The following is a 24,487-nucleotide window of genomic DNA, read 5'->3' as shown; positions in this document are numbered from 1 at the left end:
CTGCTGGCACAGAAGTACACAGATGTCTGGCTGGTGCTGGCAGACTTCAGGGTCAGGGGGAAATATTCCAACTCATTTCGAGAGACACGATACCCCTCAGGGACATCTCCTTTCTCAGTGGTGTTGGTATTAGTTGAGTAATAGATCAGCCGCAGTCCAAATCCTGGGTCTTGGCGGTACCAGTACATTGAATAATGATTCTGTTTTTGTGAACACTGTAGAGTTAATTCCTTTCCTGTCTTCGAGATCTTGTGTCTTGGGAACTGTGTGACTACAGCATCCTTGAGGTCTGTGAGAGATAAAGCAGGGATCACATAAAGACAGGAGGAAACATTTTGTAGTTGGAGCCTGGGAAGCCAGTGACAGGGGTTCCTTACCTGTGCCCAGGACTCACCTACTCTGAGGAGAAAAAGGACAAAACAGCAGAGAAGCCTGTTGCTCATGGCAGCGTCAGATGAAGAATGCTGTCTGCTCCTGGGATGAATTTAATCTCTGAAACCAACAGGTTTCATCTACTTCCTGGCCGGAGACCACACCCTCCTACCCCACTGCTTCAGAAAGGAATGAAAAGCCTCTTAGACTTGACGGGATGTGATAGTTTCATTTATCCGGGCCACATAATTGTTTATGCTGTTCTCTTGAAGAATTAGCACGGCCGTTGTTTCCCTTTATGAATTTTCTAATTTTTCTTATACAATATATCCTTTTTGACATGGTGGGTTTGCATCTTTTGAATTTTTACTAGGCTATTATGGTAAATTGAACAGTCTTCCATGGACCTCTGAGTGTTTTCTCTGAACACTTTTAGAACTCTTCCATTTTGCCCTTATGCCCAACCTCGAATTCCACTCTAGAAGCGCTCTAATCTCTTTAGCCAGCCTAATGTTATTCACTTACGTGAATGCTGAACAATCTCTACATGCTTCCCGTATAGTCCTATGTCCTCTCTTTTCCTTTAGGCTAATTCTTAAGGGAGTGAAAAAGTGTGGTGAAGGGAATGGAGCAACACAATGTATACAAATTTAGGAAAATCTTGTAGGTGTTTAGAGAGGATTTTCATGTGGTGTAGTAACTCATCTTACCAGAGGTTCCACCAGTTAGAACTGGGTGTGGACAAATGCTGATGTAAGGACTTCCAGCAGCCTTCTCCCTCCTGAGTGATCTAGTAACTGCTCTGAATAAAGGAGCACTTTGGGAACAAAAGCATTTTAGGGAAATTGTGGGATGTTAGTCGCCACAGATGAACTGAAGCTCAAATGTCATTGATGTGGCTCTGTGCTGTTTAACATTATTTCTAGGAATTTTTTTTTTTTTTTTTTAATTCTAGGTCTCCTGAGGATGTGGCAGTGAATTGCTGTGGATAAACTGCGAGCACAGAAGTGTGACGATGTCTCCAAGGCCAGGAAGAAACCCTCCTTCCTCTGGGAGACACTGCGCTCATCGGGGAAACTTTTCCGGTGCTGTCAGCAGCAAGTGAAAACTGGATCAGCTGTAGCCCCAATGTTGGGTCTTGGTCATACCAGAACATTCTGAAAGACATTCCGAAAAGGCTTCCCCCTCTGTTCTTCTCTAGATATCTAGGTTCTGCATTATGCTAACATCCAGGCGACCTGTGGGAGAAGGATGCAGAAGTTACAAGCAGTGTCCACCAGGAGGCCCAACATTTGAGCCATGAACAAAAACAAAAACAAAAAACCCTGTGCTGGAGCCTAGAAATCCCAGAATCTGACTTTTCCTTGTGCTCCAAGGTCTCATCCATTTCCAAAAGACAAAAAGGCCATTCCCCACAGAAGCCCGACACTCACCGTGGGATGGGAGAAGGAACAGGTCTTTTTCCAACTGTAGACAGCCTATTGGCTGTTTGCCTGTGATGTCACTGTCTCTGCCCACACGCAGAGCTCCACATCTACAGAGATGGAATCTTTTCTTCCCTTCACAGAGCACCACCAGACATTGGACTTTCCTGATCAATTCAGATTAGGAAAAACAATTGCTCTTTGGGGTTAATACATGCTATTCCTTTGCGTTCTTTCTGACTCAGACTTCTTTCTTCACCCATGACATTTCTTAATAACTACCGTTGCCACGAGGTTAGTCGATAGCATGGAAGGTTCTAGAGAGAGACTGCCTGGATTTGAATACTGGTTCTGTCACCTACTGTCATCCTGAGCAAGTAAATGAACTGTTTGGGCCTCAATTTTACTATCTGTAATTTGCGCTAATAAAAGTATGTACCTTATAGTGTTGCTGTGGGGATTAAATAAGTTTATATGTTAAGTGGTTACAACAATGCCTAGTATACAGTGAAGTCACTTGAGGTTGGGGTATGGGATGGGAAAAGTGAGCGGGCTACTCTCTGCTGGTTATAAAGAGAACCAATTCCAAATTGAAAGTCCCTCAGGGGGTTACTTCCTGTGCCCCTTTGTCACACCTTCTTTCTTTCCTCTCAATAGTACCATGAAGTTGATTCCTGCCACTATGATGGCCCACTCAGTGTCAGGGAGGGGACTCTCCCTGGAGAGTAGCTCCCAGTGGAGCCCAGGGATCACTGTGGAGTCCCCTGATGGAAGATTCTATCCCTGAACCTGTGGAGGTGTGACATTTACAGAAATGGGCCAATTCTGGAGTTATCTGTACTTCAAACTGGAGTCACCAGAATAACAATATTGTTTTTATTTCCATGCTTCTTTTTCAGCCTTTTCCACAGCGGTCTCTTCATCAGCCTCCCATTTTAAGCTGCTTTGCAACAGGGCCTTTGTTTATCTGGGAAGGAGGATGAGACCTGAGACATGAGAGATTTTGAGCAAATAAATAATTTGGGTGGGTGAATAGACGATAGTGGGGCACAAATTCAGGGTCAATTCCATAAAGCATATTTGAATCTTTCATTTATTTAGTGAATAAATATTTATTGAGGGGGCTTCCCTGGTGGCACAGTGGTTGAGAGTCTGCCTGCCGATGCAGGGGACACGGGTTCGTGTCCCAGTCCGGGAAGATCCCACATGCCGCAGAGCGGCTGGGCCCGTGAGCCATGGCCGCTGAGCCTGCGCGTCCGGAGCCTGTGCTCTGTAACAGGAGAGGCCACAACAGTGAGAGGCCCGCGTACCGCAAAAAAAAAAAAAAAAAAAAAAAAGGAGGGGGGAGGACGGGAGGGAGGAAAGAAGAGAGGAAAGGAAAATAGACTCAAATATGTCTCAAGTAGCTCTTCAGGATTTTCTTCCAAGTAACATGTTTTCTGAGTTCCAGTGCGTGTGTATTTAAGTCCTCCACACCCCTTGACCTATAAGTCCTTTTAAGCAGAATTATATAAGAAGACTGGAAAGTGAGAGAGGCTGCTTTTATTGGATGAAAAATGTATAGAGATGTATGTAACAGTTATCTCTGATGATTCCTGTATCCTCAAATGGTGACATGTAGAAATTCTCAGCAGAATTTCTGAGAATGCCGCTCCGCGGCATGTGGGATCTTCCCAGACCGGGGCACGAACCCGTGTCGCTATCGGCAGGCGGACTCTCCACCACTGCGCCACAGGGAAACCCCCGTCCTCCCTTTCTTATATCTTTTCTTCACTAAGTGAAACATTGTACTCAGTCTAGGGATATATAGTTGGAGGGACATCACTCTCAAATGAAAGAATATGGAATCTTGGGAAGAATGAGAAGGAATTATGAAAGAATACACTAACTATAGTAGTTTGGGGATGAATAGGAGCTGAGTCTTCTCTGTCTGTAGGAGTCAGAAGAGCCTTTAAGCTGACCTCTGAGCTCAGAATGAAGGGGTGCTCAAGAGTGAGCCAGGCGGGCAAGTAGTGGTCACCCATTTCAGGAAGAGGAGAGAGCGCTGGCGAAGGTACAGCTGTGCAGTGTGGCTTGGTCCGTTCAGGGAAATACAAAACGTTCAGTAGAGCTGGATCCTCAAGTGCTCGAGTGGCTTTGGAAGACCTGGATATATTTCTAGACAGAGACGTGTCTGTGAAGGGCTTTGTGTGCCAGGCTCAATCAGGCTGGTAGGGAATGTCCGGGTCAGAAGAAAGTGGATGCAGTAAGAGGCTGGTGGAGCAGTGAGAAGGGCGTTGCCTCTCTTCTAGGTAACAGGTAATGAGGGCCTGCGTGACATAGAAGCAACGAGGAAGGAAAGGAGCAGCTCAACCAGATAAACTTGTATATCAGAGACTGTGTCTCTCCCTTTAGGCATGAAGGACGTTTCCCCCCATTGCTAGGAGTGCCGCTGGCTGACGGCCCTCCTTGTGAATTGTCTCGGCTAAAGAGGCACCTCTTCCCCCAAGGGCATATGCCCTTTCTCAGGGCCACCATGTCCAATGACACGGCTGCGGTAAAGTGGGCATAAGACCTGGCCCCCTCACCTCAACTTTGGATGATGGTAAGGGCCACCCCAGCTTCCCAGCTCCCTGTGGACTCAGCTTAGGCCTTTGTTGAGGCTGCAAGACAGACCCACGTCCCCTCTTTCTCTTCCGACTTCCTTCTTTTCCCTTGTATCCATGTGGATCATAAGGGCACTTTCTAATAACCCTTCTGTACACTAATGTCCCCTGCACAGACCATTTACCAAGAAAGCAGATCTATGACAATGTGCAATATAGAAGTAATAGATTTATAAATGGATTTCATGTGAGGACTAATGGAAAAGAGGAACTTACAACCATCATTCAGGTCATTGAGATGGAAACACAGTATATGGGCCAGAATGGATGCAGGTGGGGGTGGCGAGGCAATAAATTCAGCAATAAATCCCTTGAGTTTGAATTGTGGAGCATCGAGCTGGAAGTGTCCAGCAGAAGCCTGAATTTACCAGTTAGAACTAATGAAAGAAATTGTCATCATCCTGGATGGGAAGGTTAAGGAAGAATATTTATACTGAGGAAAAAAAGAAGGCAGAAGAAAAGTCTAGGGAAATCTACTAAAAATGTCTAGTAGACAAGTAAATGGAACAGTTATCAGCTCATGAGGGAAGAATTATTGTTACAGATGAGACTGCTGATAAGGTGTGCATAGAAACCCCGGCAACAAAACTCCACAGAAAATGGATTTTTTAAAGGGATAGCAGATGAGATAGAACTCATGAAGGAGACAGGAAAAAAAGAAGTGACTTTTTTCCAATTAGAACAGGTAGAAAATGAAAGACATTGGGTTCTTTGTATCTGAACTGTCACCAGGTCCTGTGGATTCTCCTGTGGAAATTATCGAGGTTTATGAGTTAAGAAGACAAAGCACATGAGGAAGGCTTCAACCTGATTCTCAGGCCGACTTTTGCACCATGCTTGCAGCCCTTGATTAAGTATTTTTGTGTCTAGAGTTCACTGGCTCCTAGGAGGACCCTCCCTGCAGGGCAGTCAGGGTTATTTCCCAATGCCTTGAGAGAAAAGGGAATCTCCAAGCTCCTAGCTTTGGTTCTATGCTGGACAGCAGGCAAATGTTTTGGAGTTCAGTATATCCAGAACATGAAGCAAGTCTATCTGTTCCTGCAGGTTAAGATTGATCTCGGTAGAGATCCAAGTGTCGGGCTGTAGATGTAAGATAACTTTTATAGATCACAGCCTCTCGTACTTGAATTTCACCTTCTGAGTCAGATTTCATGGTGATTAAATTTACTTAGAATGAAGTTTTAGAAAACAAGGTAGTTTGTTTTTGGTATAAAGGCAACCAACTACAGAGCTAAACAGTAGAACTTGGAAGGACTGGGACGGGAGGGGGCTGGCAGGATAAAGGTGACATCAGCAGGAACAGAATGGATGGGGATGTTGCAAGGCGGGTGGAGACAGAGGCCAAAGGACCATTAAAAGCCACACTGCGGATGCGCTAATAAGAAATGCTTTTATTGCAAATCATGATGGTGTTCCCAAATGCTCAGGTTCCTTCTCCTGGGAGGACAATATTGGGCTAGCCCCACTAGAATAGATAAAGAGGGTCAGTAGGCAGGGGAGGTAGGTTCAGTCTAGCTTGTGGTTTCGGAGTCATCCCATGGCCTGGGGACACTGACCCAAGGTGGCCCTAAGTTCAGACTGAGGCTCACACAGCATAGAACGACCTCGAAGGATCCCACATCCCACATCTAGGAAGACTCTGTGCCCTTATGAGCAAAGGTGCCTGTCTTTCTGTGTAGAGAGCAGGTGGCCAGGAAGCACTGTGCAAATACTGCTGGCACAGAAGTAAAGGGCTGTCTGGTTGGGGGTGGCGGGCTCTAGGAAGAGGGAGAACTTCGCCTGCTCCTTACGAGAGACTCTGTACCCATCGGAGACATCTCCTTTGTTCATATCATTGACACCGTGGGAGTAGTAGATCTGCCGGAGCCCCAGTCCTGGGTCTTGTCGGTACCAGTACATAGACTCATGACCCTTAGTCTGAGAACATTCCAGTACAGTGCTCTTTCCTGTGTTTGCTATCCTATTCCTTGGAGTCTGGGTAATACCAACATCCATGGAGCCTGTGAAGAAACAAGACAAAAACTGGAGACAGAACCTAGGAAGGGTCCTTGCCACAGTCTTCAGGGAGAAGCTTTGGCCACGACCTGGAAAATTTAAGGCAGGGATTCCCCCTGTTTCCTAAACTCACCTGTTCCCAGGAGACAAAAGACCACACAGCAGAGGAGCATGGAGCCCATGGTGACGAGAGGCAGGAAGAAGATGGTCTTAGCTTTGAGTGTTGGGGGAACAGGACACGGAAATAGGAAATTGCAAGGATTCAGTCAGTGATGTCATTGTCCCTCCCAACTTAGTGGGTTTTGGAGAAAGATGCAGCCACACCCCTTCCCACCACATCCCCCAAGGGTCTAACCTGTTTCACTCCCTTACTCCTTAGGCGGGTGGTGCTTTAGCTTAGTGTATATCCACCAGCAGATGCTGAAACCCTTACTCCCTCCTCTTTTCCTGCTGCTTCTCTGCCATCTATCAGAGAGAAGTCTCTCTCCCTCTTCTCAGACCTTATCTACTTCAGTCATTCAAGGAAGTGTCATCCTCCCAATTGGCTAGGCCACAGGGAAAATTCAGAACCCTCTCAAATAAAAGGAGTCCAGTCTCATTGGAAGGTTGTGACACTGTCACATGTCTATTTTTTCTGCACTTATTTATTTATTTTTCTAACTCAGGTCTAGATAAGCTATGCAATTTGAGATTTTTTTAAAAAAAATTTTTTTTTAAATTTGCACTGCAAAATTTGAGATTTTTTTTAAAAGAAGGGCAACACTATAACTTTGTTCCAAATTGACACTGTTCTTTAATGGCTGCTGCCTTTTTGGTCAATGTTTTCAAGATGCAGATCTTTACTGAAAGCATTGGCTCACTGCAGGAAGATAGTCATTTAATTGTGTGTATGGATTTCAAAGAAATATTAACACCTTCACTCATATCTTGAATTAACTGTAAGTGGTTCCTTAAAGACAGGTAATTTTAGCATAACATAAATTGTTCCTGATTTTAGGAGGAAAGTGTTCGGTATTTCAAGGCAACAAATTACAAATAATAACACAGTTAAACAACAACGGCATGAAACCCTTTGTGATGTAATAAGCAAACATTGTTTGCCACTTGTGCTTGTCCTGGCTCCACCCCAATCAATGCTGCTACACCTCACATTGGGAAAGCCTTTTTAAAAATATTTTTCCTTTTGATTATGAAAATTTCTAACATACTCCAAGTAGATATAATCGTATAATGGGCTTCCATGTTCCCACATTACCTGGCTTCAGTAATTACCAACTCATGGCCTCTCTCGTTTATCCCCACTTGGCTTCTCTCTCTCCTGTGTTATTTTGCAGAGTTCCTGATTTATTTAGGAGCACCCAAGCGCATTTTCAGCCAGTGCATCCTTCCATATGATCTAGTCCAGTGTTCTCTCCCTTCTCTCTCTTTCTGGTAGAGGTCTCCATTAATCATACCAATAGAAGGGTGAATTTATTCCAGTAAATTGCTTATCCTGGGGTTCAGTGAACACAAACAGGGTAATTAAAATAAAGATCATCATTTTGGGTTTGTCCTTAATGGTAAAATATAACTGCACTCATTTGCAATTCTTGAATGTACCGTTTTGCTGCCCCCTGCTGTAGGCAGCGATTTGAGCAGAAGAGAGATTTGAGAGCTGAATATAACCTATTATTGGGGGGGTCACAACAATTGAGAGAACAGAGGACTCAGGTCCAGTGGAGTCCTACAGGAGAAGTTTGGAGATGCATGGCAAGGAGAGAAGAAGCAGAAATCATCTGGGAGCAGAATCTATGCCTGAGGAGGAATGAGAGACTATTATCAGAGGAATGAATGGAAGAGACACCTGTTGGATGGGAATGGAGTTGAAAAAGACACTTATTTCTGGGCAACCAAGAGGGTCCTTGATGGCATGGACCAATATTCCCCCTACTCTGGGTAGCTCGTATGGCTCTCCAGTCTTATTTATAACCCACTTTTCCTCTGACTTATCTTCAGACCTCTCAGAGCACAGACCTCTCATTCTCACCCACACGCCGAGCTCTTTGCCAGCTGTGTGCTGTGTATTCATGGATGTGATCCTCAGGACGCTGAAAACGCTCTTATTTGTGAACTACTGATCTGTATAACGAACATCCTCTGGCACAAAGGATGCCAAAGGAGAAATGACTTTTTACTACTGGTTACTGCTTTCTGTGTCATAAGAAATTTTTGCCTCCCTTCAACTCACAAAGGTGTTTTCCTCTAGGAACATTTGTAGTTTAGCCTTTACACTTAGGCCTATCACCCACCTCAAATTGATTTTTATGATATGAGGTATCAGTAAAGTTCATTTCCTTCCATGTGCTCAACCATTTGTTTCAACTTTATTTGTTGAGAAAATTGCTACCTTAATGCATTGACATTTTCAATCCATAAACAGATATCTTTCCATCTTTAATATTTTCTTTAGTTTCCCTTTGTGACATTTTGTAGTTTTTCATTGAACATCATTTGCTAAATTTATTTGTTATTGACACTATCGTATATGGAATTGTTTCCTGAACGTTATTTTTCAGTTGTTTGCAACTAGTATAAAGACACTTGATTTTTGAATATTGACCTTGTCTCTTTCTAAATTCACTAATTATTTCTAGTTGTGGTTCATTGATTCCTATATAAATAATCATGTAAGCTGATAATTTCACCTCTTCCTTAACAATATTTAGGACTTTTATTTCATTTTTTTTGGCCCTATGATACTGGTTAAGACCTCCGGTATAATGTTGAGGAAAAGTAGTGAGAGAAACATCATGCCTTGTTCCCTATTATAGGAGGAAAGTGTCCAATATTCACCATTAAATAGCATGTGAGTCGTAAATTTTTCGCTGATAATCTCTACCAGATTGAAAAAGCTCTCTTCTATTACCAGTTTGCTGTGAGTGTTCATTTTGAAAGAGTACTGGATTTTGTCAAATGTTTTCTCAGCATCTATTGAGATGGTCAAATGATTATCCTTCATTATTTTGCTCATATGATGACCTACATTGATGTTTGAATGCCAACCCATTGTTTCTCTTGCCATAAATCTGCTTGGTCATGATGCATTACCACTATCTATATATAAACACAGACACACCTGCCTACATACATATACACAGATTCTTTTGGGTTGGGTTTGTTAATATATTGGGAAGCATTTTTCTCATCTGTGGTCATAAAGGATAGTCTATAAGCTCTTTGTCAGATTTTGGCATTAGGGTTTTGCTGGCTTTATATAATGAGTTATGAAGTGCTTCTTCCTCTTTTGTCTTCTAAAAAAAAGTAGGTAAAGTTGACATTGTTTTTTTCCTTAAATGTTTGATAGAATTCACCAGTAAAGGACTCTGGATTTGTAGCTCCTTTGAGGGAATGTTTCTGATAAAGAATTCAATTTCCTACATATCAGATTCTTCATATTTCTAATTCCATGTTGAGTCAGTTTGGTAAATTGTGTTTTTCAAATAATCTAAGTTGTAGAATTTTTTGGCGTATACTTATTTATGATATTCTACCACTTTAATGTCTGTTGTGTCCATATTTTCCTTTTTCATCATGGATACGGTAATTTGTGTTTTCTTCCTTTTTGTCTTGATTGTTATGGGCTAAACACTTTTATCAGTTGATCAAATTATTATCGTATTTTCCTCTAAATTCATGGACATATTTTTATCATGGCTCCTAAAAATCCTTGTCTGAAGTTTCCAACATCTGTGTTATTTAGGGTTGGTTTCTATCGCCAGTTGTTTTCTAGGTACAACTCATATTTTCCCATTTATTCCCATGTCTAATACTATTTTTACTGCATGATTCAAATTGCAGATGCTACCTTTTGAGAGTCTAGATTTTCTTTGGCCTTTATTTAACAAGTGCTGCGATATTTTTCTCTAAAAGGCAGTTTATTGGCAGATCAGGTAGACCCCTTTGGGGTTTGTTGAGCCTTGTTGGGGCAGTTCTAGAGTGGCTCTCACTCTAGGACTTGGGTAGCCCTTCTCCCGAGGTGTGACCCCCACCAGGGGTGCCAGGTGTTTTCCCAGGGTGTCAGCGAGGTGTCTCCGCTCTGGCTGGTCAGAATTCGTGTCTCCCACGACTGTGTGATGCCAGCATCTCCGTTTTTCTCACAGCTCCCCAGCAACTCCTCTCTGCCAGGACATGGGGAAGGGGGGCGTTCTCTGTTATGCACCTGCTGTTACCATTTGACCGAAGAATAAAGGGGACTCCATGCAATGCTGGGAGCTCTGTTTCTGCCCAGCTCCCTTCTCTACAGCAGCTGACCCTGCAGTATCAGCAGCTTCCACGGCCCCGAGCTCTGGTGTCTGTCTCCCCGACTCAGTCAGACCACTACGCTCTGCCTGGTCTCCACGTCCTTGTGCGTCAGCCTAGAAACTGTACTAAGCAGAGACTTGTATGTTTCCTCTTCTCAGGAATGACAGCCCTCTACTGCCTGCTGTCTAATGTCTGAAAACTGTTGCTTTAAAACTTTTGTCAGGTTTTGTAGTGGCTTAAGGATGTATAAGTAAGTAACAAGTATCCATTTTGACCCAAAGCCAAATTCCCAACTTATCTTTATTATACTTATGGAATTACTATAATGCTTACTGCGTTTTTAAAGTTCTTGATCTCTGTTGTCAAACTGACACCATTACAAGGAGTTTATAAATGTAACCCTCTGGCTGGGCTGCTGATCAAACTGGATAACGTAAGTCATTTTTAAAGTGTTCTTAAACACTTTTTCGCAAACATTTTTCCAGATTTACGTGAAGCTTTTTCTATTTATAGTTTCTTTTTTTAAATAAATTTATTTATTTATTTTTTGGCTGCATTGGGTCTTCGTTGCTGCGTGCGGGCTTTCTCTAGCTGTGTGCAGCGGGGGCTACCCTTCGTTGCAGTGCACGGGCTTCTCATCGCGATGGCTTGTTTTGTTGTGGAGCATGGGCTCTAGGCGCACGGGCTTCAGTAGTTGTGGCACGTGGGCTCAGTAGTTGTGACTCGCAGGCTCTAGAGCGCAGGCTCAGTAGCTGTGGCGCACGAGCTTAGTTGCTCTGCAGCATGTGGGATCTTCCTGGACCAGGGCTCGAACCCATGTCCCCTGCACTGGCAGGTGGATTCTTAACAACTGCGCCACCAGGGAAGCCCCTCTCGTGAGTTCTTGATTAAGAATTCTGGGAGTGCAAGGAAGGGACGTTTTTCATAGTTTTAGATAAAGGCTATATTGGGAGCTGCAGGGCTGGAGCGGGTTTGTGCACAGGTGGGTTGTGGCCGTGCTCCACTGTGACGCTACCGGAACAGAGGTACAAGGCTGTTTGGTTGGTGTGAGCCGCCTTCACAGTGAGAGGAAACAGCCCCTTCTCCTCTCGAGAGACACTGTAGCCTTCAGATATGTCTCCTCTCTGAACATCCTTTACAACCGTGGAGTAGTAAATCAGCCTTAGACCCTGCCCTGGGTCCTGCCGGTACCAGTACATGGAGTTGTAGGTCAGATTCTGTTTACACTCCAGGGTCACATCCCGTCCAGCCTCAGCGAGCAGGAATCTCACTTGGTAGACTTCAGCATCCATGGGTCCTGTGGGGTAGAGACACAAACGTCCAGAAGAGAGCCTGACGCTATCGTGAGAAGAGGGTGCTGGAGTGGGGATCTGCACCTACAGGGTCGGATTTTATTGTCTGGGTGTTGGGCTCACCTGCTCCCAGAAGACAAAGGGCCACGTAGCAGAAGGCCCAGCTACCCATGGCAAGGACTAGGTATTTGTAAAGCTCCAGACATAGACTCTGAGAGAGGCCAAGGGGAGGGGCTGGCAGCTAGGGCTCCCCCTGGCTCAATATACAGAATTGGTAATTGCTATGAGGTGACTGACTGTCGCAGCTGATTTCGCACATGGGGAACAAAGGCTAAGAGAGATCAAGACACCTGCATCTTCTCTTCTGCTTAACAGAGCTCTTTATAGCCCTTCTAAATGGACAAGTGCCCACATGGTGAGGATACTGAATCCCCCATTTCCCGGTCAAAGTCACGCTCAGAATGCCATGTGCCTGTGCACTCATTGTGATGAAAACTAGGAAAGGAAATGCCCACAATTTTCAGAATCTATTGCCTGTCTATCAACTGCTCTGTTTCCCACCAAACTCCCAACACAAGAAGAGGTTCAGATGTTGTTTTATAAAATAGAGCCAATTCTCTCTGTCCTCTGTATTTATTATAATTGGTACAGTAGAGATGGTATAGTGGCTACTCCAGCAATTTAGCAATTACAAAGGGCCCTAAACCCACCCTCCCCTTAGGGAGGTGGATTAGAGCAGGGATTTGGGAGACAGCCTCGGCTTGAGTTCTGACCCTGCCGAGTAGCAGCTGTGTAACCCTGGGCAAATCTCTTAACCTCCCTTTGATTTGGTTTTCTCATCTGTAAAATGGGTATAATGAGTATCTACTTCAAAAGTTATTGTGAGGGCTTCCCTGATGGCGCAGTGGTTGAGAGTCCGCCTGCCGATGCGGGGGACACGGGGTCGTGCCCTGGTCCGGGAAGATCCCACGTGCCGCGGAGCGGCTAGGCCCGTGAGCCATGGCCGCTGAGCCTGCGCGTCCGGAGCCTGTGGTCCGCGACGGGAGAGGCCACAGCAGTGAGAGGCCCGCGTACCGCAAAAAAAGAAAAAGTTATTGTGAATATTATATAAATATAGAATTTAGAACAGTTTTTAACACAGAAAAAGCACAATATTTGTGTTTGCTATTATTACTTTCTGGATCTGTTATTTAATCCAGAGGATTTAGGAAGTTAATACTATGTCAAGGGAATTCAGATATTTACTGACATAGGCTTGTGTAAGCTGACAAAGCTATCATTCCCCAGCACTGAACTGAAACTTATTCAATGAGCTGTGATGTTCAATGCATAACATCATTTCTTCTCAAGAATCTTAGATAAATAAAAATACAATCATAGATGATTTCTTATCACCTGTTGTTATGTTGGTAGATAAATGTTTTATTTTTATTTCTGGGGTCATCTGTAATAAAAGACACTTTTATGATGAAACTTGGTTGGAGTTTGGTGGCTCAGACACTGTTGCTTCCACTTTCTGGAAGAAAGGTGTGTGTGTGTGTGTGTGTGTGTGTGTGTGTGTGTGTGTGAGAGAGAGAGAGAGAGAGAGAGAGAGAGAGAGAGGAAGAGAGAGAGAGGAAATGATGTAATGAGTGAGAATGAGAATCATTAGAAAGTGCAGCCCTGGTGTAGAACTCTGAGAAAGAATGCTGGCTGACAGGTTGCTTCCAACCATGCTAATGGTTCTTATCGGTTCTTTATCCCCGGTCCCACTTAATGAACTCTAGCTCATCTTTAGGATGTCATCGTAGACATGACATTCTCTAAGGAAACTGCTCTGTGACTCCCTTAGGTCTCCCTGCGTCATAAAAAGTAGCAACTGGGTTCATATAATACCCTGCCCGTGCGCTGAGATAAAGGCCGAGACACCAGATCCCAACAGGTATTATTTTTCCCATGAGTTTGAAACTTTAACAGAGCCACAGAGACAGAAGGTAGTGGTTGCTGAGGCCTTTTATGCCTGTCTTTTAGAAAGAAGACTTAGGAGCTCCTATGCCTTAAGGACATGGGAAGAGAGGTTCCTTCTCACTAAACTGCAGTTGATTCTCACGTCCCTCTGAGCTCAACCAGCATCCATCCAACCAAGTCCCTTTAATACGTAAGTTACTGTTTTAAGCAGAACTTGTTAGATTTTTGCTCCTTTTATCCATTTTTCACAGCTTTATTGAAGTATAATTGACGTACCCAAAACTGTATATATTTAATGTATACAGTTTAATGAGCTTGGAGACAGCATACACCAATGAAACCATCACTAAAATCAAAGTAATAGACGTATTTATCACCTCCAAAAGTTTCCTTGTGTCCCTTTGTTTCATTTTATTGTCTTTTCTGGTAAGAACACTTCACGTGAGATCTACTCTCTTAAGCTGTTAAGTGCATAATACACTATTGTTAACATTGTTAATATAGGCACAATATCAGATGTAGTATGTCCTAGAGCAGATCTCTAGAATTAAACTTGCATAACTGAAATTTTATATCAATTTAATATCTCTCCATTTACCCCTTCCAGTTGACCTTGGCAGCCACCAAATGGCAACATTTCATTCTTTTTTATGGCTGTGTAGTATTCCACTGTATGTATATACCACATCTTCTTATATCCGTTCATCTATTGATGGCCATGTAGGTTGCTTCCATATCTTAGGTATTGTAAATAGTGCTGCTATGAACATGGGGGTGTATGTATCTTTTCAAAGTAGTGTTTTCATTTTCTTCAGATATGTACCCAGAAGTGGGTTTGCTGGATCATATGGAAGCTCTATTTTTAGTTTTTTGAGGAACCTCCTTACTGTTTTCCACAGAGACTGCACAAATTCACATTCCCAACAAAAGGGTACTAGGGTTCTCTTTTCTCCACATCCTTGCCAACATATGTTATTTGTGGTCTTTTTTATGATAGCCATTCTGACAATCATGAGGTGATATCCCACTGTGGGTTTTGATTTCCATTTCTCTCATGAGCAATGATGAGCATCTCTTCCATGCCCATTGACATCTGTATGTCTTTTATGGAAAATTGTCTCTTCAGTCTTCTGCTTGTTTTTTAATTGGGTTGTTGTGTTTTTCATATTGAGTTGCTTGAACTGTTTAGATATATTGGATAGTAATGCTTTATTGGTTATATAGCTTGCAAATATTTTCTCCTGTTCAGCAGGTTGTCTTTTTGTTTGGTCAGTGGTTTCCTTTGCTGTTCAAAGCTTTTAAGCTTTGTTGAGCTTTGTTATTCAGTTGAGACATCAGTTGAGAAATGTGAAGACTAAAATGAAGTAGGCTAATGTGAAGCCTTGGCAAAAAACATTTTAATACATAAATTCCTTATGAGTATTAAAACGTGCATTCATAATACAGTTCTTAAAATAATTTTAGGAAACACTAAGGAAAAATTCAACAAAATATGTGCAGGACATCATGTTCGATAAAAAAAAATACAAAGCCATGCTGAGAGAAGTTAAAAAGAGCTCAGTAAAATAGCATGTGGGGATGTTTGGGGAGGGGGAGATATTCTGTGTCTTGATTGTCATGTGGTTACGTGGGTGTAAAAACTTGTCAAAGTGTTTTGAAATATATACTTAAAATGGGTGCACTTTATTGTGGGTATGTGATGCCTCAAAATTGCTTTAAAAACTTTCATGATAATAAGTGATGCTGGGAAACCTGGACAGCTACATGTAAAAGAATGAAATTAGAACACTCCCTAACACTATACACAAAAATAACCTCAAAATGGATTCGAGATCTAAATGTAAGGCCAGACACTATAAAACTCTTAGAGGAAAACATAGGCAGAACACTCTATGACATAAATCACAGCAAGATCCTTTTTGACCCACCTCCTAGAGAAATGGAAATAAAAACAAAAATAAACCAATGGGACCTAATGAAACTTCAAAGCTTTTGCACAGCAAAGGAAAACATAAACAAGATGAAAAGACAACCCTCAGAATGGGAGAAAATATTTGCAAATGAAGCAACAGACAAAGGATTAATCTCCAAAATTTACAAGCAGCTCATGCAGCTCAATATCAAGAAAACAAACAACCCAATCCAAAAATGGGCAGAAGACCTAAATAGACATTTCTCCAAAGAAAATATACAGATTGCCAACAAACACATGAAAGAATGCTCAACATCATTAATCATTAGAGAAATGCAAATCAAAACTACAATGAGATATCATCTCACACCAGTCAGAATGGCCATCATCAAAAAATCTAGAAACAATAAGTGCTGGAGAGGGTGTGGAGAAAAGGGAACACTCTTGCACTGCTGGTGGGAATGTAAATTGATACAGCCACTATGGAGAACAGTATGGAGGTTCCTTAAAAAATTACAAGTAGAACTACCATATGACCCAGCAATCCCACTACCGGGCATATACCCTGAGAAATCCATAATTCAAAAAAAGTCATGTACCAAAATGTTCATTGCTACTCTATTTACAATAGCCAGGACATGGAAGGAACCTAAGTGTCCATCATCGGATGAATGGATAAAGAAGATGTGGCACATATATACAATGGAATATTACTCAGCCATAAAACGAAACGAAATTGAGTTATTTGTAGTGAGGTGGATGGACCTAGAGTCTGTCATACAGAGTGAAGTAAGTCAGAAAGAGAAAAGCAAATACCATACACTAACACATATATATGGAATCTAAGAAAAAAAAAAAAAAGGTCATGAAGAACCTAGGGGTAAGATGGGAATAAAGACACAGAGCTACTAGAGAATGGACTTGAGGATATGGGGAGGGGGAGGGGGAGGCTGTGATAAAGTGAGAGTGGCATGGACATATATACACTACCAAACGTAAGGTAGATAGCTAGTGGGAAGCAGCTGCATAGCACAGGGAGATCAGCTCGGTGCTTTGTGACCACCTAGAGGGGTGGGATAGGGAGGGTGGGAGGGAGATGCAAGAGGGAGGAGATATGGGGATATATGTATATGTATAGTTGATTCACTTTGTTATACAGCAGAAACTAACACACCATTGTAAAGCAATTATACTCCAATAAAGATGTTTTTAAAAAAACAGTCCAACAGTTCACGAACTGTTTCCAAATGTTCCACAACTAGGACTCGGTTTGAATTTTGCCAGTGTATTAGGTTAAAATGGTGTCTCACCATAGTTTGTTTGCGGTTTTAGGATTGCTAAGGGGGTGGATACGTTGTATATTTGTAGGCCACTAGTGCTTTTCTGTACACTGCTTGATTAGCTGTCATTTATTTGTAACAGTTCTTTGTATATTCTGGATACCAAACTTTGTCATTTATATATCTTGCTAATATCTTTTCAATTTGTTGCTTGTGTTTTTACTCTTTGTAATTGTTTTTGTTGATATTCCTAATTTAGTAGAGTCTATCATTCCTTTTTGGGAGGATATGCATTCTTCAATTCTTTATAAGCAATGTTCCCATAGCTCAAGTTCATAAAAATGTACTGTCATATTATTTACAAAATAGTTAATAATTTAAATGTTGCATTTAAGCATTTAATCGTTTTAGAATTTATTTTTGCGTATGCTGTGAGAAAGAGTTTAATTTTTCCTTCTGTGGATACCACTTGTCCCAGAAGAACTTGCTGTGTAGTGCATTATTCCCCTACATACATGCAATGATAGCTCTACCATATATTAATTGCCTATATATGCATGGTGCTATTTTAAACCTATGATTTTTCATTTATTTATGCCTTTTTAATTATCCTAATATAATTAAAATATTATTGATAATAATTAAAATAATTGATAATAGTTAAAATAATTTGATGATTAGACGGGGAATTCACGCCACTTTGTACTTCTTTAATATTATCTTGAGTATTCTTTCCTCTTTCTCCACTTAAATTTCTGATTACTTTTGTCAAGTTTCATGAAAATATCTTGTGATTTTGCTTAGTGCTGCATTGAATACGTAGGTGATAGTGCAGTATTGGAAAGCTTTTAGTATTAGTTTCACTTATTCATGATAATGCCATATAACTTCACTTATTTCACATTTAAAATGCCTTCCTCTGAAATTTAATAAGTTTCTTAATTGCTTATCTTCTAATAGATTTGCGTGTTTTTTTGTATTTTATATTTTATGTTACTATTTGTAAATGATCTCTCTTTAAAAATCTATTTTTCAACTGTTTGTTGCTAGTATATGGAAATAAACTGACTTTATTTTAATTTTAGTTAACTTACTAAATGTTGTTATAAGTAATGCAATGCTTCTTTAGATTCCTTTGTGTCTTCTAAACTTACCATCTGTCTATAATCACTTTTTTCCCCTTCTTTTCTCATTCTCACCCTTTTTTCTTGTTCTACGGGCTGGGAATTCAGCACAACGTGGAATAGAAATGGAGGTGGCATTCATTTACTTACCAATTACGTATGACTAGGACAACTACAGGTACTGGATATGTGGTACATGCTATGGTCGTTACAAAGTGGAAGATTAGATCCCATTTTAAGGACGTATTAGCATCCCAGGATATCTGCAAATCATTCTCGCAACTGTTACTGAACGAGGTTCATTTTGCCCTAAGCCAGGGAGCCAAAATGTTGAGACTCTGATGTTTGCAACAAAGAAAGGGTTTATTCTCAAGGCAGCCAAGCAAGAGGATGGGAGAAAAGACCTCAAATCCACCTCCCAAAAGGCAAGGGGCACTGGGTATTTATAGGGTCATGAATGAAGAAGCCGGATGGTCTGACGTATGGGGAGCATGGGGCACTCGGGAAGCTTGGGGAAAGGTTATTGGGAAAAGGTGCGCGAACCATCTTTCTGCACAGGTGTAACTAAGCTGAAGCCTCATGTTCATAACAGAAGTGCTTACCAGGATCTGAGCATGGAGTCTTTGGTCCTCTGAGGTCAAAACGTCACCAAGCAGACGCTTGTGCAGGCCTAGAAGGAGGGTCGCTGCTTCTCACCAGTCTTAACAAGTTCAGCTCAAACTAGACACAGCTGACTCTGGGCCCAGCTGAACTACCTGAAGTTTCCTGGAAAATAACTCAGGCAAACATCTTATTTAGGCTACGTGCCCCTTGGAGGCAAGTCTTAAAACAACCTTAATTAATGAAGGCAGGTGCAATGGATTTGACTAATCATTACCCACAGTTCCAAACCACTACCTAAAGGGTCTCACCTGAGTTCCCTCAAGTATCTAACAAGTCTTGTCAGATGAAGGAAGGTCTGCGCCTGCCCTTTATGCGCAGAGGTGTTTTACAGAAAGACCCACATCACCCCCTAGTGGTCAAAGGGGCACATTTCTCACATGCCCTCTGGTCTCTCAGCGCCTGCACCCCCTTCGTGGTGAGTGGGGAGTTGCTGGTTCCACACTGCGCAGCCAGGGCCACCAAGTATCAGAGCAGAACTAGGAAACACGCGGCCATCGATGTGGTGACCTGCTGGGGTACTGCAGAGATTTACTAGTACTTAGTTGCGCAAGTAGTCACTAATCCCATTGATTGGTGTCGATCAGTATAATTAACCTTAACCTCTTGCAGCCACATTCAAGGTGCGTGGGTTCCTCAGGTCTCTGTCCTAAGTTCTCTGCTCTTTTCTTTGTATATTCTATCATCAAGGGACCATATACACTTTCATTCTTCCAATTATGGAAATTGTCCTGAATTTTTACCTTCATCCAGGTCCTTTTTTTTTGAGTCCCTGACTTATGCATACAACTGCTTTCTGCATATTTCTGGTCAGATTTCTGTCTCAAAGGCACCCCAAATGTGAAGTGAATCATGACCTTCTTTCCACTGGGTCCTCCTAACCATCTGGCTGGTGGTCACAACCATCCCCCCTATATATTGCCTTTTGTGTCTAATCAATTACCCCATCCTTTGATTTTATTTCCTATGTTTTAAATCTCTCATTTCCCCATATTTTAGCACCACCGTCATTGTCCTATAGCTTCATTATCGCCTGGCTGGGCAATGGCATTGGCTGACTCTATTCTCTGCTTCATCCTTTCCACACTGCCCATTGTTGTGGAATGCCAGAATAATTCAAATAACAAAACAAAATGACAAATAACAAAATAATTCAAAACAAAACAAAACAGTGCACACACACAGCAAGAACAGCAAACAGCAATTACTACAGAAGTCAAATACTTAAAACCTCAATGGCAGGGCAAGGAGTATATGAGAACTCTCTGTATCTTCTGCTCAGTTTTGCTGTGAACCTGAAACTGTTCTAAAAAATTGTCTGTAAGAAAACCTCAATGGCTCCTACTCAATTTTATGTTAAATTCCACATCATACATGTTGAGGTTCCTCAGTAATAACTTAGACAAAAATCTTTCTAAGGATGTTTTCAAACATCTTTTGCCCCCTGTGTAATGAGGAGAAAGTAATGTTTCTGGTAAAAGGACACACAAATCTTGGTGTAAAGCATATAAGAATAATTTTTAGTGTTTTCGCTCATACCTTTCCCAAAGGGAGGATAAATTGATCGTCACCAGCAGTCAATTAGTCAATAGTCCATTTGTGTTAAAAAAAAAAACAAAAGCATCTTAATTGATTTTTTAAAAATGGAACCAGGGAGAGAATTACAGATAATAAAAACAGTAAGATATTTAGACACTATTTGAAATTGACTCTTAATCACTCAAAAGTGTCCAATTACTTTGCTTTCCGTGTTGCAGAATGGAAACCCAGGGAAGCAGCCAATCAAATGATCACCTTCAGACACCTAATGCATATTATATACTGCAGCAATTTTGTGTTGAGAGTCTTGTAAACCAGTTCCAGAAATTATTTTTGTGAGATGTTGCATTTCAATGCCAGTTGACTCACAACCTTGCCAATCTCTTATGTGTAAAGTAGGGTATTGAGTAAGAAATGGACATTCAGAATGGTGATCTCCAAGGATATGGAAGACTTAAAGGCTCTTGACTCCCTCAAAGCCTCTGAAATTCTCTCCATGGCCTCTCTATTACTGGAGAACACTGTGCCTCTGTTGTGTGTGTGTGTGTGCGCGTGTGCGTGTGTGTGTGTTGGGGGGAGGGGGAGATAAGAGTCTATCTCTTACTCCATCCGTCACGGGCTCTCAGAGGCTAACTTGGTTTCAAATACAACATAGCCCAGAGAGTAGAATATAGACTCAGAGCACGAAGACAAAGCATTACACTTAAAAAACTTCCCACTTGTATCCCGAAAAATTTGGAGGTAATGTAGGATTTTATTTTCATGGTCCTATTTCAAGGAGGACAGGACACAAATTTGGACTGGATTATATTCAGTACTACTATAATAGTAGTAGTACTACTACTATCATCTTCAGAATATACCATACTCCCCTAAAATAACACATGTGAGCAGCAGGCTGACCTTGATAGTCAGCTGGATTGGAAAAGGTAAGTTCGGACGCAGCATCCATCCATGCTAACTGACACTGGAATATGATCCTCTTACGCTTAATGTAGAGGAAGGAAATAAATGACAGCTTGAGATAGAGATGTTATCACTTTAACTATGTTTCATGCCAGAGCATAAAATGCTCTTATCTGTTCCTTGCTGTTGGTGAAGGAAGCAGTGAGATATTTAAAAAATATTTTACTAGCTCTCTAGGCTGGAAATGCTGACACAGCAGGGGGCTGCTACTAAAATAGGTCCCTGGTTTCCGTGGAAATGAACAAAGTCTGAGGGCGGGTGACTGAACTTATGTGGGGTAATCACAGTAACAAATGGACATGGTCATCATGTAGATATAAAGTGGCAGCAGGTCCATTGCTGAGTTGGTTCCCATTTTTTCTGTTCAGTTCCACCTGGTCAGGGACAAGGTCTTATCTTCATGTCTTCATTTTCACACTTGGTGTCTAAGCATCAGCTCCCTGGTTCTCACTATATAATGTCCTTCATCCTGCTCTTTCACAAACTGTAATCCCTTCAGTTATTTCTTTTATTTTTCTCTCCTTTTTGGTCTCATATACATAGGATTTGATTAGTCTTAACCCTTGGCTCATAACACACAGGCATTGTTTATTGATGCATGTTATTTATTTATTTAAAAAAATAGTGGGAGGGGCTTCCCTGGTGGCGCAGTGGTTGGGAGTCCGCCTGCCAATGCAGGGAACACGTGTTCGTGTCCTGGTCCGGGAAGATCCCACATGCCGCCGAGCGGCTGGGCCCGTGAGGCATGGCCGTTGAGCCTGCGTGTCCGGAGCCTGTGCTCCGCAACGGGAGAGGCCACAGCAGTGAGAGGCCCGCGTACCGCCAAAAAAAAAAAAAAATTATATATATATATATATATATATATATATATATATATATATATATATATATATATAGTGGGTAATTATGAAACATCTGCCCCACTCATCCAATGATATGCAAGGTAGACCTTGAAAATATTTAAATATTTAAACTATGTGGTTTACCCCCATCCCATCTCCTGCCACTCCCCATCCAATTCCCACATTAAACATCATCCTGAACTTGGGTCATCACCCTCCCTTGCCACTGTGTGTTGGTAAATGTTTGACAACCAACTCTCTGGAGGAAAATACAACAAGCCCCGATTTGTGGTGTCTGCTGATTACTGTGGTGTAAACATCCCTACTATGGCTGATTTCAAGCTATTAGCATGACGTCACTGACATTAAAGTTGGGAAAGATGTGTACAATGGGCCCTCGTGAGCTGTAAAATCCAGCTCCAGCAACAGCTGTTTCTTGCTTTACTTTTAATGTAATCTTTTTCTAATATATTTGAGGTTGTGAAAATTATTTTCTTGATTCAGTTGTTTTTAGCTTTATAAAAACTGTGTCATGCTTTACAAAACCTTACCAGGGTTAGTTTTCGTAGTTGGTATTATATTGCTAAGATTACCTATAACATGGCTCATCCCTGTAGTGCATTCATTTTGACGGACGTATGTAGTTTTCCACCACATGAATATACCACAGTTTATTCATTCACTCTCTTGTCAATGCATAGGTGCCTTGGTTGCAGGTTTTGCTATTGTGAACAGTGCTGCTGAGAACAGATTTTTATGTATGTCTTCTGCATGATAAGCACATGCAGAAGCTTCCTTGATGTAGTGGGTTTGTTGGGTCATGGAATAAAGGAATGACCAACTATATGAGTTAATGCCAGTGTTTCCAAATTGTTTGCATCACTTATGCTCACAGCAGTAATCCTGTGGACCAGACCCCCTCTAACAGTTTATATTTCTTTGCTAATCAAATGGGTATCAACTTACATATCATTGCGTCTTGCTTCATGTTTCCTGATCACCAGTGGAGTCAAATATCTCCTCATGTGTTTATTGATCGTAGATGATTCTTCTATTAAGTGTATGTTAATATCTTTTGCTTTTTTTCTCGGGCCATACAGTATTTGTGGTCAATGTGTGATTTTTCCTAGAAAGGGATTTTTTTGAAAATCACTGCTCCACTTACTATCTTGTGGCTTCCGACAGAACTTTCTGGTTTTATAGACAAGACTTGTTGTCTGAAGTCTTTCTTATTTACTCTGTCTTCTCTTCCCTCTGACACCTTTGTTGAGAGACAGAAACACATTCCCTGTGAAGGTTCGGGGCATGCTCTGTACCTGGGTTTAAAGGGTGCACCCCATGCAGTCCTACCCTGTTCATTCATCAACCCCAATACTATATATAGCACATCCCTGAATTCTTTCAAGAGTGAACATCTCTACTTGGCCTCCTAATGATTCTGTTTATCTTGAGGGCCTAGGATGGTGACAAGACAGTGCTGAATTTTCTTGGAGAGACAAATGCCAGAGTTTATTATAAAAATACACAGTGCATTATAGAAGCATTTTGAGATGTGCCTATAGGATTATGTGTCGATTTATCTAAGAAGATATGATTAACATATGGCAGAGTCAGAAGAAAAATCCAGGTTTTATAATTTTCAGCCCAGGGAACTTTCCAGGTTGGTTGGCCATGTATAGGACCAGCTCCATTCCCATATGGCTAGCTCTCTAACACCATGCTTTCTCACGCTCCGTACTCAGATATTTTCTCTCTCTTTCTGCATACACACGATCACAGCTGACTCAGTCAGAGAGGCTGTGGTTTTTCTCTCTCCACACCTCCTTCCACGGGGCTCCATGGCTTTGGTGGGGTGGGGGGTGGGAGCTGTTACAAAGGTTCTTGTTTTGGTCTCTGATCTCTGCCCAGCGCTGTGTCTCTGACAACACAGAAGTAGAGGCTGCTGTCGGCAGGATGCATATTTGTCACCATCAGAGATGAAAATGTGAGGCTTGAGTGGCTGATGGGGTACTTGGCCTTGGTATAACCTTGTTCGTATGTGGCATCAGAGCCCACATTAGAAGTGGCCATCAGCACGAGGCCCTGTTTGGGGAACTGATGATACCAATACACAGTTGTGGCTTGAAGTGTCCCTGAATGGCACTGGATGGTCACAGACGCTCCACTCTTACAGATAGCCCTGCTGGGATGTTGAGAGATGACAGCACT

The sequence above is a fragment of the Stenella coeruleoalba genome, assembly GCF_951394435.1.
Source record: "Stenella coeruleoalba genome assembly, chromosome: 9".
Taxonomy (NCBI): Eukaryota; Metazoa; Chordata; class Mammalia; order Artiodactyla; family Delphinidae; genus Stenella; species Stenella coeruleoalba.
Note: the sequence above shows the minus strand (reverse complement) of the source record.